This window comes from Mesoplodon mirus (assembly GCF_964341445.2).
Source record: "Mesoplodon mirus genome assembly, contig: HAP1_SCAFFOLD_443, whole genome shotgun sequence".
Lineage (NCBI taxonomy): Eukaryota > Metazoa > Chordata > Mammalia > Artiodactyla > Ziphiidae > Mesoplodon > Mesoplodon mirus.
Genome location: NW_028295532.1, coordinates 66035 through 79306, shown reverse-complemented (window position 1 = coordinate 79306; position 13272 = coordinate 66035).

The window sequence follows — 13272 nt, the reverse complement described above, 5'->3', positions numbered from 1 at the left end:
GTCAGAAGGGAAATCATGGAGGAGACCTTGGCTTCATCCATTGTGCAGGCTTGTATATGTGGTTCTATGTAGATTGTGTTTCAAAGGTGGAGCTTGTTTACAACTATGAACATTCTCCGATGTGCTTTTTGGACCTTCATTCCCAGAGCGAGAGCAGTGCCGAGGCTCTAGAAATGCCATGGATATTCTGAGCTGTCAGTGGCCTTTCCCAGGTACTGTTCCCCTGGTGCCGCTCCTTGAAATGTCCAAAGGGATTATCATCTGTCTTGTGGCGGGTCCTAGCATTGTGAAAGGAAGCTGCTGCACCTGGCTCAGAGGATTTCGGATGCGGTGGGAGGAGTAGTAGTACTACGACTATAAATTGTATCACAGCATATCTATTCCATCTTGAGAGTGGGGTTGGGGGGTTATGAAGGGGGGCTTTTATTGTACTTTTATACATTGTACCCTTGAAACTAATTCAATTTTTTTAAGTTAATTAATTTATTTTGGGCTGCATTGGGTCTTTGTTGCTGCTAGCGGGTGTTCTCTAGTTGCAGTGCGCCGGGGCTCCTCTTGGCTGTGGTGCACGGGCTTCTCATTGCAGTGGCTTCTCTTGTTGTGGAGCATGGGCTCTAGGCACGCAGGCTTCCGTAGTCGTGGCACGTGGGCTCGGTTGATGTGGCACACGGGCTCTAGAGCGCAGGCTCAGTAGTTGTGGCGCGCGGGCTTAGTTACTCCGTGGCACGTGGGATCTTCCCAGACCAGGGCTCGAACCCATGTCCCCTGCATTCGCAGGCATATTCTTAACTACCGCTCCACCAGGGAAGCCCAATAATTCAGTTTTTTATAAAGAGAAGTTTCCTAATATTATTCCAAAATTTTAAAAATATATAGTTGGATAACACTATGAAAAATTAACTGAGATATTCTTTTATTATTTCTCTTTGCTCCCTGGATTTTTTTTCCTCATCCAGTCAGCTAGGCACTGTGAGCTCACTGCATTAGGAAGGTAAAGACTCAGCAGAAATGAGGGAGAAAAAAAGAAAATTCTCAGCTTTGGAATGTTCACAACGGAGGCCACAGTAAAACAGGTGAGAATTCTGTGAACAAAAAATAAATGTCGTCTCAAATGCAAAAAAGTATTCTCTGCACTGGGGGGCAGGAGAGGGAGGGAGGGAAGGACTGAAGGAGAGAGATCAGTGTGGCCAGGGACATGGAAACTGTGCTTGAGGACGATAGGCCCAGGAAGAGAATCAGAATCTGGAGAAGGTTCAGCCTGCACGTGATCATTGCCTCCAGCCAGCACCCTCATCTCAGACGTTGGGAAATTCAGAGAGAGAGTGGGAGTACGTCAGGAGGGCCACGCGCAGAGTCTGTGTGGCAGGGGTTGTGGCCGTTCCCTATTTGTGAGGAGTCCCCAGCAATTTGCAGGCCTCTTCTGGAAAATGCTGGTGGACGTCTCTAGTGCTTATGTGAAAGCTTGTTCACAAACCTTGAAAGATACAGATGTAGCTGACAGATAGATGCATAGATAGAAAAATGTCATTAAATCAAAGCTCCAGGAAAGGTTTGGAAAATGCCCTTTATTGCATAGGACGCTTCTATTGTCATATGATGTTAGACTGAGTGCCGGTCCCTTCATCCTCCTTCAGACCACGGCATTCTGTCTGCTACTCTCCCGAGGGTCCTTTCTTCTCCCTGGAAGGGATAAAGCAAATGAGGTAGAACAGGAAGAGACAAGAAGCACTCCAAGCTCTGCTGGTCAGGGTTACCCTCCAGCATTGCCTTAATGCTCAGAGCCACACACACCACAGTGAGCTTGGCTCCAGATCAACTACCACGCCACGAAGGTTCTGGAACATTTCCATATCTCGGGGGACCTCATTTCCACGTGACTCTCTTTCCTATTCCCCTTTGTCACAGAAGGCTAGGTACAGTGGTCAGGGTGAGATCTCGGCTCAGGCCCAAGGCTCTCAGACCTCAAAGTTCTGGTCCTGCAAGGGCCCCTGTCCTCTCTTGAGACCACTCCTGGCTCTCTCTGCCGAGAAGGAGCTGCTGGCAGTACATCCTCTAAGAGTTGAGGTCCATCGTGCAGACCCTGAGAAAACTCCTAGGAAAAGGCTCCACCTTCTTGTTTACGTCAACAGAGGTCAATGCCTTTGTTAGTGCTGGGTGTGTCCCATTTGATGCAACCGCAGAGCCATTAGGTCAACCAGCACATGTGTGCGGCTCCTTCCCTTAGACTCCTCTGGGCCCTCGTGACATAGGCTCAGAAGACTGCCAGCCTCAAGCCTTACCTCTTCCAAGGGACGGCCACACCGTCTTCCAGGATCTTCTGTCCCATGAATCTCAGTTGCTGTTTGGAACTCAAAGGAGAGAAAAGACCCTGCCTGCGGGGTCTCTTTGGGCTGGGGCCTTCCCCCGTGGGCTGCTCTCCCTCATTCTCCTTTTCTTCTTGCTTCTCTTCCTCCTCCTCCTCCTCCTCCTCCTCCTCCACCTCCTCCTCCTCCTCCTCAGGGGTGCTCTCGGATTCCACATTGCCCATCCACTGGGCCATGTTGAGATGAAAGACACGGCAGCTGAAGCCCTGCAGGACGCCGAACTTCACGTGCTGCTGGAGGATCTCCAAGGTGGGGAAGACCCGGCAGCAAGCCATGCACCTGAAGCTAGTCTCCATGGTCAGCATCCAGTCCGCTGTCTTGGCGCTGGGTCTCTCCTCGACGGCAGGTGGCCCTGATGGGCTGCCTGACTCTGCCCTTTCCTCATACTCTTTCTCCTCCCCAGTGGGCTCACTGTCAGACAGGAGGCTTTTGGTGGACACATCAGAAGAGGGGTCAGTGGCTACTGCGCACACATCCTCAGGAAGGGTCACTTCTTCTATCGTCAGCTGCTTTTCAGGCAACCCCAAGGGTTTCTTTGTCTTCCAGGAGACAGCGACACCCTTGTTCACTTGTACCTGCATGTAGTATATTTTCATGCCCCTTTCCTCTTTGTCTGGGTGCAGATAGTTCTTACAGGGTGAAGAGGGTGAGGAGGAGACACAGTGTGATGGGGAAGCGGTCTCTCCTTCTTCCTGATCCTGGGCTAGGGGTGGTCTAGGCTGGGCAGTGTCTCGATGAAATCTCCGGATTCCTGAAAAAGGAAATGAAAATCATAATAACATGCATGGGCCATGCCGGAAGCTGAGGGAGCAGGTGTGGTAGACGAGAGAGGGACATTGGCACGACATAGCTATGTCGTGAGCTTGGTGTCTGTTGGCCGTAGGACGGAGTGGTGTATCGGGTGTCATCTGTGGGCTTTTAATGTGCGTGGGGGGGGATACTGGAGCGGTGTCTATATACAGGGGTGTGGAGTATGGTGGTGAGGGCTGTAGTATGTGAGGGATGCGGCTGGATGCGTGTACGACGAGGAGTGTGAGTTTGGGAATATCGGTGGTGCATTCCTTGTGGAATGGGGCTGTGGTGCAGGAGAGTACTGTGGAGCACGTGCTTGGGGTTGATGTGCACTGAGAAGGGCTGTGCCTGGAGGGCACGTGTATGTGTGAGCTGTGTACACCTGAGCTGGATGGTCCTGCTCTCAGGCTGGAGGTGGATAATGCAGAACTCTGTCCTTCTCTGGAAGCAAAGGCAAAGACAAAGCCTACATTTTCCTCTGAAGATGCTTAATCTGGTCCCTCTTCCCTCCACCTCAAGCCCAGACCTTTCCGGCCCCTGCTCCTTGACTTCCCCACCATGGTAGTAGCAGTATTCACACACACACTCCCAGACTCAGCTGGCATCCATGCCCTCGGAACAGCTCAGGCATCCTGCCCAGGCTCCTCCACAGAGCCCTCATCACCTCTGATGACCCTGGATTTCCTCTCAGCCTCCCTGGGATCTGTGTGCCTCCTGCCTCACAGCCAAGCACCCCCTCACCTGAGGAGCCCCGCGCCCTTACCAGCGTAGCTGAGCTTGCGCAGAGTAGAAGTACAGAAGAAGTATTTAGAGGCAGAGGAGACCTCCCCTGCCCCTGGGCTGCAGCCTTGGGCCACCACAGTGGATCCAAGCCGAGGGGGATCCTCTTGTGACTTCGAGATTCCTGAGGGAGGAATGAAAGGCTCAGGGTGGGTTCATCAGTCCTCTGTCCACAGATATTTACTGAGTGTGTGACACGTGTCAGGTGCAGTGGATACACACAGTTGAGAGTGTGGTTCCCAGTGGATCCTCCAGGATTTAATTCCAATCAATACTTATTCTCTCACTGTCTAGTTGGTAATGTAGGCCTCGGTGGTGACTGTGAGTGTGTGGGAAGAGTGAGTGATGTGTATCAGTTAAGTCTGTGGTAAGTGTGGGGTTGGCATGGGGAGCACAGTGCAGACGTGTCTATCTGTGTCTGTGGCCTTTGTGTGCATGGTTTCTGTTCACAAGTCAGGAATTCTGGGACATGTAACTTTTCCTCATTACATGGTGTGGCTTGTGTTTATGGTGCGTGTTCATTCATTCATTCACCAAGATTCAGTAAGCAGCTACTCCTGTGTATCCGGCACTATTCCATTGTTGTAGTCTTTGGTAACGCTGCACATTCTAGTAGGGGAAGACACACACTAAACAAAACTACAATAAATATATAATACATCAGCTGGTGGTAAGTATATAAGGGTTGCCAGACTTAGCGAACAAGAATACAAGGCACCCAGTTAAATTTCAGTTTCAGATAAACCCAGAATAATTTTTTAGTGTAAGTATTCCCATGCAGTATTTGGCCTGACTTAGTTTTAGTGTAAGTAGGGCCCATACAATATGTGGGACATACGGATACTGAAAAATTACTTGTTGTTTATCTGGAATTCAAATTGAACTGGATAGCCCATATTTTCTCTGGCAATCCTGACATGGGTTACTGAGACTGTGGTTTTCTGTGGTTTGTACAAAGCGGGTCTGGCATTACTCAAGAATGTGTTATAAGGGTGGTGTGTATGACACGTGACTGGTTCTTACAGAGGTATTTAGAGATGGCTGAAGTTAGCTGTGTTTGTGCAAGAGTTGAGGAAATACATGTATATACAGTGTGTGTGTGTGTGTGTCCTATATATATAGTGTGTGTGTCTATATACATATCTCATCTCCAGCGTTTGGTGTTGGAGGAGAGGATTGTGATACAGGTGGGTTGTATGAGAACGTAGTATAGGAGGGATGCGTGTATATACCTCCATGTGCTGTGTGTGGTTTAATAAGGAAGTTATATGTGGGGTGTGTGATATTTTTGCTGTATCAGAGTGTACATGGGTGTATGAGTTACTGTCTCCTAAAACACCCCTAACAAGAATTCTGTATACACTCCTAGGTACGCCGAGTGTCAGCCAGCTCCAGGCAGGGTGACAAGAACTTTACCACACAGATGTTATATCTGGTAAGCACTCTACCCCCATTCATCTCACTCTTCTCTGCACTACCACACACACACACGCACACACACACACACACACACTCACTCTCTCACACACACACACACAGGAACATAGAGCAAAATATTCTGAATGGTCAGGGGCAGTCATTGCCTTCCCCAGCCTGTCCCAGCCACTGCCTGGAAATCTGCCTGCTGTCTAGAGCTCCATTCCCAGGGCCCATCCTACAGTCTCCAGTGCCCTGGGCCTGGTAGGAGCTACTGGGCTCTAATCTGGGGCAGAGGCCTCTAGCTGGAGCTCTGGGGTGACCACCCCTCTCCCAGGGCAAGCTACTCGCCTACATTTAATGCACGCAGGCACCACGTGGCCCGTGGCTCTCAGAGCTCCCCGCAGGACCCTGAGGACATTTCTCACCCCCGCTCACGCGGTCTCAGTCTCTGGAAAACCCTTCCCTTCCCTTGATCTCCTTTGGAAAATTCTTCCTGTTGAAGGAATAAATCCTCCTTGCTTTCAATATGACACCATCCCTAGACAAACAATCTTCTTTCAAAGTGCATTCCACTTGTCAAGATATTTTTCAACAGGGCCTTCAACTCATGGGGCTTCTCTTTCCACTTTGGTAAAAGAGGCCAAGCAACTCATGGGTCTCTCTCAGCATCCTTGCATCCTTCACATCCCCCACCTCATGACCCCAGGGAAAGATCCAAGAGAATAAGAGAGAAATCGGGGTCTGAGAAAAGCTGCACCTCTAGGTCTGTGCAAGCAGGATGCAGCCTGCTGTGAGTCCGACAAAGCTCCAGGCCCGGCTGCCCCAGGAGAGAGTCCTCAGACCAGCGGAGCTGACCTCCCATCTCCCAGGGGGCATCTGGCCATTCTGTGCCGTCTCACACCACAGGGACCCTCTGGATAGATACGGCAGCATCAGTGAGACAAGGTCTCTCGCTCCCTGCTTCACAGGTGACACGTTCTCAGTCCCCCGCTTCCTGGAGAAGCTTCAGTTTGGCAGAAACCCATGTGCCCCAGACAAGTTGCCCCCCACATACCTCCACCGTTCTCGGCAGTTTCCTGGGACTCTTCATTTTCCAGATGTTTCCTCTTTTGTCGCCGTTCCATCGTACCAACTAGAAGTCTCCCTTAGAAGATGCCTCAAGAGATGTCCAACTCCTCCTCTTCCCTACAGGTTGGCCCTTCTTGGCTCTTGGGCAATCCGTTGAAATGATTCAATACAAATAAAAATGGTCAAGTCTCCTAAATGGCTGAAAAACTTGTACCACTTAGTGAACCAGCAGTACTGCCTAGTGCTCACCAGGGCTGTTATGTTTGCAAGGTTGCCAGGCGCACAGTGGAATTCTGTGACCTCAGTGATGACATCAGAGCATTCGGTGGACCTAGGTTGAGCACAGTGTCTGCAGTAGCACACGCCCCATTTTCAAGAACAATTCCTTTTTCCCAGCCGAAGCTTTCCCGTGAAATAGAAAGGTTCATACCATATCTATTATAAATTGTATCATACCATGTCTATTATAAAATTCACATTTTGATTGGAGATCTTTTAATGTCTTTTCTAGAGAGATTTAATATGAATATTTTAAATGGTCTCCAGTTTCCCTGTGGATTATTGACATTTTAAACTCTGCACTTCAATTTTCCCTCAATACGTGTAATTTTGTCACGGCTCTTTCTGTACTTAAAGATGAGGAACTATATAATTGATTTCTTCATTTTTCCCCATCTCTTTCCAAGGTACTGCATTTGATTGTGTCTTGCGACTGAGTGAAAAATGCTAGTCCTTGAGTCAGGACTTTGGGCCCTTTAGCAAGTAACTCAACCTATCTGGGCTTCAGCTTCTGTATGTGCGATCAAGAGGCTTGGACTAGCTGACTTTTCAAATGCTGTGTTTCTTTGATTCACTCTCACTTACTGATCTGCTCCGTAAGAAGAGGGTCTGTTCTCATAAAGTAACAACAGTCTTTTCCTAACCTTGGGTTGGGCGGAGTTTATCTGTTCGTACTCAGTTTGTTAGTTATATTGCCTTCTACGTATGCTTAGCTCTAAATAATTTATATGGCTCTTGTGACTATTTTTAGATCTTCTTTTTTTCTTATTTTCTTTTACAGTTTCTAATTTGTTATCGCCAGTGTAGAAGAGCCTGATTGACTTCTAAAATTTATTGATCTTGTATGTGTGTGCCTTGTTGAACCGTCTTATTAGTTCCTGCTAGTTTATCTGTGGGTTCTTTTGGGTCTCCTAGATAAATGAGCATATTAAATGTAAATAATGTGTTCTTTGGATAAAGTTTATTTTCTTGCATCTCTATGTATAGAAGCAATATGTTGAATTGATTTAAATATTTAAATATTACATACCTGTTATCACAATCTAACATTCTTTATCTTATTTTCTTTCAATCAATATTATGTTTTCAAGATTTATCCACGTGAATCCATATAGATCTAGGTCTTTGATTTTTGACTGTTTGATATTATTTGATCACATGCATATAGCATCATTTATTTTCCATTCAAGCATTATTGGACAATTGGATTGTTTCCCTCCCTTCTCTAGAACAAACAACATTTCCTAGAATATCCCTGAAGATGTCTGACAGTCGAGAAGGGCCAGGCTGCCCGAAGGACTGCTACTTGCTTTTTGCCACGTTCCAACAGGCCGTCTCCAGCCAGCAATTTGAAGCACAGCTGAAATGAGAACTGCCCCAAATGTGAAGATCTTAGGAGCTTCCTAGAAGGTGGGAGGTTAATGATAGGCATCCTGCTGGGATCCCAGGGGAGTCTGAGCTGGCCTGAAGCTCATCTTCCTCCTCCACCTCTCAAGAGAAATGTGGAGGAAAGAAGACTTCAAAAACTGTGAGCAGGCAGAGGGAGAGATATTGGGGGCCGAAGCTGTAACTGAGGTCTTGGAGTGGGCTCTGAGGACACAGAGCCTCTAGAGAGCCAGGCTCTGCCTTCTGAGAACTTCTCCCCTAAGGCTGCTCATAATTCACGTGATACCAGCCATATAGATCCGACTTGGCCCACACTGTCACAGAAAGCCTTATCAGAATCTCTTCTTCTTCATACACTCTTGTGTCTGTTACTTGGTTATTGCCTTTGGTGCTCCACTGATGTGAACCACAGTCTCTCGGGGATGGAGGACACTAGTGATCCATCTTGCTCTGTGGCCTCAGTCCACAGCTTGAGGGTAAGTGAAGAGGCCAAATGAAGGTCAAGAAGGAACGATGGAGTTTGAAGAGAAGACCTGAGTTAAGGGTGTCTTCTCAAGTCTTGATGACTGAAATGTAGCTCCAGTACCTGAAGTGCTGCTTGTTCTCAAGGCTGACCACGGGGCTGGGTGCACTCAGTGAAGGAACCATATACACTTAGTATTTCTTTGCTTGCTCACACTTGCCCTACTCTGATACACCCTCTGCAAGACTGATCTTCCCCTGAAACAACTTTCCACCTGCTACTGTCATCTCAGGAACATTTGCTTCCCCTTCCTAGTGCTCCCCTAGAATGCCATTGCAGCCAATTCATAATTTGATAATCATGCTGCTTACCATATTCTCAGCAATTTTGGATAAATTTTTTTCGCTTTATTCCATAGTCTTCACCCATCAATAATCTTCCTTAACTTCCTAGCTGCAGGTTAACTCATTCGGAATCATTTCTTTTTCTTTCTCTTCTTTGGCAAATCCTTTCTATCTTTTAAGGTCTTTTTCTTGTCTCTCTACCATCCTGCCTTCCTGAACTTCTTTTCTTTCGTTTAAGTAACTTTTCAAACTCCTTCCCCAATTTCCTCATACACATTGAGAGTTTATTCCTCACACGTTAGACAGCGGTTTATGAATGGCCAGGCATAATGGACTCAGAATGAGTTGGCACCCCCAAGGTACCTGTCTTGCTGGGGAGCCACAGGTGAAGGGCTGTCTGCTGGACATATGTTTGCATGGAGTCAGGCTGAGTGGCCTCAGGGTGTTTACTCTGCCCTTGTGTGTGTTTCTCGCTAGTTGGTTTCCTCGCCAGCCACCTGTGACCTCCCTCCATCCAGCCCAGGGAATCCTTCTCATCACAGGGGTAGGATGTTTGTCTCGTTTTCCATCACATCCTTTCCCCAAAGTTTGGTTGTGAGTTGTTCCCATTCCAAAGACCTTTCCTCTTTGAAGAGAAAAGAGAAAATCTTTTCTCTCCTTTCCTCTCACTTCACTTCTGCTCTATTATCTCCTCCGTCCAGAATGGCCCACTGACTCACATGGGTGTAGATCCGAAGATGGCAAGAACTGCCAGCAATTCTGAGATAATAATATGGATGGATCAGGAAACCTTGAAAACCTTTATCCCGCCACATTAAAAAAATTTGCACTTCCAGTGTATTCAGAGTCTCAGTGTAGAAACACAAATGATAGAGAAATTGAATGACACTCAAGTTTTTCTTTCCTCCTTTCCTGATTTATTCTAATCCTCCATGCTAACATGATGAACTATTTGTTAGGTAAAGTTTCAGACATTTTCTACCCATGCACACTTTTCTTCTTTTCACATAAGAGTGTGAACTAGGTCACTTTCAACATGCTGTGATTCTGTGATTCACTGTCTCCCACCGTGTCATCCACTGATAAAGTCATCTGTTTCACGGAGAACTATTTCCAATAGCTAATAGCCAATGTCTGTGGAGTGCTTACTCTGTGTCGGTTTCTTGTAACTACCTTACAGATCATTTGTACAACGTACCCATGGACCAGGTACAATTATGACCCCCAAGTGACAGATAAGTGCAGATAAGTACAAATACATACAGAGGCCAAGTGACTTGCCCAAGACACTGGAGCAAATCAAAATCCATGCCTCTGTAATCATTTTGCTCTATTGCCTCTGTCTGGGAGGCTTGATGATTTGGCAACTAAAACCTTAAATATCATGTTCCATTTTTATATCTGTGACACAAGCGTGGGGCTGTGATATGGGGTAACTAACCTGACTACTTTTGAAAACCCTTATGCACCTGGATGAAAGTAAGCCAGGGACTGCAAGCTATAGATTTAAGGTTTCCTACCAACTTTTAAAAATAGCTCCTTGAATGCAATTTACGTAGTGTCAAGTCTAGGATGTAGTCCAAATAGTAACAGAAAAATGGAGATATGTAGAAAAATACTTAAAGTTGACAAGTATTGGGAGTGTAGTATTTTGGGGGCCAGTGTGTAGACCACAGGAAAACTTGCTGTTTCCATCCCAAAGGGAAGAGCCCTACGTTGCAACTGCCAAGGTCCCTGGGGCAGCAAGTGTGCTCACTGCTTAGTAAAGAAGCATCCTCAGTTTGATAGAATCATATGGGAGCCTTACATTTGGTTAGCAGTTCTACATTCTTGATGTAATAATATTTTCAGGGTGTGGGAGGGTATCAAGCTCTGAAAATACCCTTGGAGAGATTTGCTTATTAAGTTTGGCTTTTTCAATCTCCCTACTACTTCTTGACTAAACACCAGGCGGTTTCCTTCACTTTTCAGAACCATGTTGTTTTTCCCTTGTCTAATGAACTTTGAAATACTTTTGGATGAGCTATTAAGTTTGGGAGAAAATAAACATCTCTTTAAAATAAGGAAGATAATAAAAATGACAAGTAGGAAAAGCTCTAAAACAGAGAATATCCTCCATTCTAGCCAATGACTGGGAGTGGAAGGTACGTGCTCGCTGTCCAGGACGTAGAAATAAAAGCTGAGGAGGCGCTGAGGCGTCTCCTGGATCTCTATGAGCCTCCATCATTTCTGAAGGGTAGGGTTGACAGATAAAATATAGGCTGTTTAGATAAATATGAATGTCAGAAAAACAACAAGTATATTTTTAAGATAAGTATGCCCCAAATAGTTCATAGGATGTACTTATACTAAAAATAATGACTTATTATTCATGTGAAGTTCAAGTTTAACTGGGTATCCTGTACTTTTATTGACTAAATCTGACAGCCCTACTGATGATCCACAATGGAGGCAGTTGAGGAGCGGTACATGCTGGCTCTCGGACAGTCAGAAATGGCTTCAGCAGATCCAGGTACAGTATGAAATTCTTTTTGGATGTAGCTCAGAAGCCATGGCCAGCCCTTGACTGCAAGTACTGCCTCGGGTTTCCCTGAGGTGGGGTAAACCGTCCTCTGAATGGCCTTTTGGTAAGTCTGGAAGACCATATCCAAGGGGAGCCCCAAAGTCAGTTTCATCCTCACAACCATGTTTCCAATTCCTGGAATTGGCTGCATGTGACTCACAAGAGCTGAGGAGGTTTGTGGAAATTGGGAGTGTCATAGCTTGAACCCTTTGTAGGTAAAGTTTTGCTGTTGTGAGAGTTGTAACAGGAGCAATGTGAAAGACTCCAGGTCCCCAGGTAGATAGAAATAATCCTGTTCTACCTGTGTGTATGTGACAAGTCTCTAATAGTTCAGAGAGCAAGTATCTGGTCTTAGAAAGACTGATCCAAGCTTGGATGTTTCTGGCGACAAGGCAAGGTCCTGAGTTTCAAGTTCACCTTTTATGGTTGAGGAGACAATAAGGTGGTCAGAAGGGAAATCATGGAGGAGACCTTGGCTTCATCCATTGTGCAGGCTTGTATATGTGGTTCTATGTAGATTGTGTTTCAAAGGTGGAGCTTGTTTACAACTATGAACATTCTCCGATGTGCTTTTTGGACCTTCATTCCCAGAGCGAGAGCAGTGCCGAGGCTCTAGAAATGCCATGGATATTCTGAGCTGTCAGTGGCCTTTCCCAGGTACTGTTCCCCTGGTGCCGCTCCTTGAAATGTCCAAAGGGATTATCATCTGTCTTGTGGCGGGTCCTAGCATTGTGAAAGGAAGCTGCTGCACCTGGCTCAGAGGATTTCGGATGCGGTGGGAGGAGTAGTAGTACTACGACTATAAATTGTATCACAGCATATCTATTCCATCTTGAGAGTGGGGTTGGGGGGTTATGAAGGGGGGCTTTTATTGTACTTTTATACATTGTACCCTTGAAACTAATTCAATTTTTTTAAGTTAATTAATTTATTTTGGGCTGCATTGGGTCTTTGTTGCTGCTAGCGGGTGTTCTCTAGTTGCAGTGCGCCGGGGCTCCTCTTGGCTGTGGTGCACGGGCTTCTCATTGCAGTGGCTTCTCTTGTTGCGGAGCATGGGCTCTAGGCACGCAGGCTTCCGTAGTCGTGGCACGTGGGCTCGGTTGATGTGGCACACGGGCTCTAGAGCGCAGGCTCAGTAGTTGTGGTGCGCGGGCTTAGTTACTCCGTGGCACGTGGGATCTTCCCAGACCAGGGCTCGAACCCATGTCCCCTGCATTCGCAGGCATATTCTTAACTACCGCTCCACCAGGGAAGCCCAATAATTCAGTTTTTTATAAAGAGAAGTTTCCTAATATTATTCCAAAATTTTAAAAATATGTAGTTGGATAACACTATGAAAAATTAACTGATATATTCTTTTATTATTTCTCTTTGCTCCCTGGATTTTTTTTCCTCATCCAGTCAGCTAGGCACTGTGAGCTCACTGCATTAGGAAGGTAAAGACTCAGCAGAAATGAGGGAGAAAAAAAGAAAATTCTCAGCTTTGGAATGTTCACAACGGAGGCCACAGTAAAACAGGTGAGAATTCTGTGAACAAAAAATAAATGTCGTCTCAAATGCAAAAAAGTATTCTCTGCACTGGGGGGCAGGAGAGGGAGGGAGGGAAGGACTGAAGGAGAGAGATCAGTGTGGCCAGGGACATGGAAACTGTGCTTGAGGACGATAGGCCCAGGAAGAGAATCAGAATCTGGAGAAGGTTCAGCCTGCACGTGATCATTGCCTCCAGCCAGCACCCTCATCTCAGACGTTGGGAAATTCAGAGAGAGAGTGGGAGTACGTCAGGAGGGCCACGCGCAGAGTCTGTGTGGCAGGGGT